The sequence below is a fragment of the Desmodus rotundus genome, chromosome 5, assembly GCF_022682495.2.
Source record: "Desmodus rotundus isolate HL8 chromosome 5, HLdesRot8A.1, whole genome shotgun sequence".
Classification (NCBI taxonomy): Eukaryota; Metazoa; Chordata; class Mammalia; order Chiroptera; family Phyllostomidae; genus Desmodus; species Desmodus rotundus.
The window spans coordinates 49,552,746-49,556,332 of NC_071391.1; the positions used below are offsets into that span (position 1 = coordinate 49,552,746).

Sequence of the window (3,587 nt, forward strand, 5' to 3'; positions counted from 1 at the left end):
CAAACAAACTGAGGCTTGAAGGGGGCGGCTGATGTGCTCGAGGCCGCACGTCCCGCACCAGGAGAGTTGGAACTAGAATCGTTCCCTTTCTCCTCCCTTGTCTAATTAATCTTTGTCCAAATGAAATATAAACAAGTTTATAGTAGACTTTTTCTGACTATAAAATGAATAGAAGTTTGTAGTAGAAGGTTTGGAAAGCACAGGAAAATATAAACTTAGAAAAAATTTCAATTTTTCTATCCTAAGTCGACCCATTTTAGCATTCTAGTCAATTTCCTCCCAGTCTTTATGCATTTTTCAGCTATGATTACATTACATATATGGTTCTGTATTCTTTTTTCTTCACTCAGGAATTTTCCACATTAATGACAACTTTTCACAAACATAATTTTAATGGTTGCGCATTATTTCACTATCTGAATACATGCTAGTATAGTTAAGCCTTTCGGTGACTGCTGGGCTTCTCGATTATTTCCAGATTTTTCTATTATAAATAAATTTCGCCATGTTCATCTTTGTTTGCATTCTGGATTTTCCCCTTTAGGATTGATTCCTGGAAGCGGAGCTCCTAGAATCCCAGCACTGACTTCCAAGTTCAGGGCTTTTCTTGGCTGCTCTCAGACTGATTGTTATGCTTTGTCCCATGACTTTGCAGAGCCCTGGGCGTCGCCTGGTTCTCTGTGTCTGTGGTCTTGACTAGCAATACACTCTCACCCAAGTCAGGTTAGCAGAGGGGCTGAGCTGGGTGGGATGGAACCCACTCAGGATGGACAATCAGACTCTGCCATCATTCGCCCCCATTCTCCTTGCCTTCCCAGAGCTGTGAACAGACAACCTGGAACCAACAAGGGGCAACTGCACAGGAGCAAGGTCACATCTGGTGAAGGGCGCTGGCAGGCAGCGATGCTGAGTGGATGCTACCTCTGCTGGGGAAGCCCTCACCATCCAGTGGAACAGACAGCTGGACTTGGACCCTCCTGTCCTGAGGAGGGCTCCATGGTAGACTCAGACACAGAGCCATTCACAGGAGGAGGAACCCGGGAAAGCTGACTGGAGGAGGCATCAGGTGAGTTTAGTAGTGAGAAATACAGGTCTTATTTGTCTGGTGAGGTTGGGCAGTGGTACGTCACGTGGGGCCCTGTACACTAGGTCATGGAACCTGCACCTCGTCCTAGAGGTAGTGAAGCAGGCAGATGACCGACCAGGTCAGTTTTAAGAACAAACTTCCTGGCCGCTCTGCCAGAGGCAGGGTTGCAGATGGGAAACGGACAGACTGTTAGAATGAGGCCAGCCTCCAAGCAAGAGGCCACAAAGCCGAATCAGAGCAGTGGCCATAGGATGGAAAAGGAAGATCAAGACTAGAGACACCGGGTACACAGTCACTAATCAAAGCAGAAAAAGTCATGCCAATTTAGGACCTTCCTGTCATGTATGGAAAAAGAGTCCTGGACTCAGAGTCAAGGTACCTGGGTTCCAGTCCCAGCTCATGTGACCCAGGGCAAGCCTCTTGCCTACCTCTGGGCCTCAGTTTCCACTTTTTTACACCAAGGAAGTTGTACTAGATCGTCTCCAGGGGCCCTTATGTTCTGAAACCCATAATCCTAAGGCTGCAAAGTGGCTGAGGTCTCTGTGGGGAGAGGAGGGAGAAAACCAGGCTGAGCAAAGGGAGCACCCTGGGCTGGGGCCTCAAAGTCCAGGCTCTCTGTCTCCCTGCCCCATCAATCTTGCAGCATGAATGTCAGCGGGGTGGCCTGGGCCCAGGCCAGAGACCAGCTGCAGAGAGGGAGGAATTGTCTGGCCAGAGAAACAGAGGAAAGAATGCAGAGCTCCCAAAAAGCTGAGAACAAGTCGTCAGCTCTGGCTGGGTGCCCGGGGCTTTCGTAACTGTCCTCCTAGCTCGAGTATCAAGAGTGGGTCAACATGGGGAGGGTGCTTCGTTCCTCCTCTGGGCATCAGAAACTGAAGACAACAAGGAGCACTGAAGATGCTTTGGCTGCAAGTAAGAGAACACCCTGGCTCCAATGTCTAAATAAAACAAGACAACATACCACCGCACACCAATGCAACTCCAGGGTGTGTGGCTCTGGCACCACCAGCAGCTCCTGGTGTCTCCAGGAACACAGACTTTTCTATTTCTCTCTTGTCCTCAGCTGCTTCCCTTTGTGGCCCTGTGACAGCTGTCACTCTCCTCAGGATGAAAGACAGCTGACAATGGCAATGGGAGCCACCGGCTTCCGTGTGAATGTCCAGCAGGAGAGAGCAAGAGAGGACTTCTCTCCCAACCCCAGACTGTAAGTCCTTTTCTTTGGTTCAAATAGGATGACTTGAGTCGTTCCCAACTGATAACAGTCTCTCAGTGAAAGCCATGTGCTGACTGACTTAGGTTCATTGGGATCCAATGTTAAACCTGGGGGTAGGAAGAATGGGCAGAACTGGGGTCCTCTGAGGAAGGAAGAGGTGAATGGATGCTGGATGGGCAACAGACACATCCACATGACCATGAGCCTCCATCCTCCATCAACGCATTGGATCCCCACCCAGCACAGGGGTCAGCAGGACAGCTGTCCTTTCTAGATGACCACTGAGATCATTGAGGCATCAAAGTGGAGTGGCCCGCCTGGGTCACACAGTAGGTGAGTGGCAGAGCCTGAATTGAGAAAAATAAATACACAGCAAACAAACCGAGCAGGCCAGCCTTCCCCAATCCAGCTCCTGACCCCGCTTCCTCCGGCAGGGGGCCTGCTGTCTCCTCTGGGCTTCCACAGCACCTGCCCAGCCAACTGCCCCCCGTCTCAGAGTCACCTCTCAGTAGTGGACGGCTGTCTCCCTCTGCAGCCCAAGCATGCTCTCATTCGCTCATCAGATGAGGCTGTCCAAGAGCTCAGGATCCAAGGCCAGGGGTGTGGGTTTGAAGCCCAACTTTGAGTTTGTTTGTCCTGCTCTGTGAGTTGGGACCATGTACCTCACCTCTACCTCTCAACATAACTGTTGGGCGTTCAGATGAAATGAGGAGATGGTGCTTTACTGGCTGTGAAGTGCCATGGGAACCACGAGGTTTCCCGTCTCCTGGTGGAAAAGGGTCCTTCCACGAGCCTCACTGGCACTGGAAGACGTCAGGAAAGAGGCAGCCAGTGGGATCGACGACACAGCCAGGCGTGGATCCATTCAACTGCAAACGCATAGCCCAGATCCGTCAGTTGTTAGATGAGGAGACAGGCCCTGACAGTGGCAGTGACTTGCCCAAGGTCACACAAGAGTAGAACCCAGGCCCTGGCTCCCAGCCCTGTCCTCTCTGCACCAGGCCACAAGGGTCAACTGAGGTCCACTACCCGGCCCGAGGGTGGGTGCAGCTGCAACACAGTCCGTGACCGCCTGCACGTCTCCAAGTTTCTCGGGGGCCATTCTTCAGGGGTTCACTGAGGCGAGGCTGTACTTCCCCTCGGGCGGCTTCCTGTTTTGGCCAAACAATGACTCTTGCCGGGACCTGGTGCCAGCTGGCTGCAGCTGTTGCCAAGGCCCTGATTCTTACATGCTGAGAGGGGACACCTCGGCTCCAGGGATCGGCTGCTGGCCTCCCCATGCCATGA

The 3,587-nt window shown here is 52.0% G+C and overlaps 1 long non-coding RNA gene across 1 annotated transcript; it reads left to right on the forward strand.

The window, feature by feature from the left end:
* Positions 1–653: 653 nt before the first annotated feature.
* LOC123477920 (uncharacterized) lies at positions 654–2,755 on the forward strand. The gene is made up of 3 exons (XR_008426996.1): positions 654–723; positions 819–1,066; positions 2,151–2,755. It is a non-coding gene; the product is annotated as an uncharacterized lncRNA (long non-coding RNA).
* Positions 2,756–3,587: the final 832 nt, after the last annotated feature.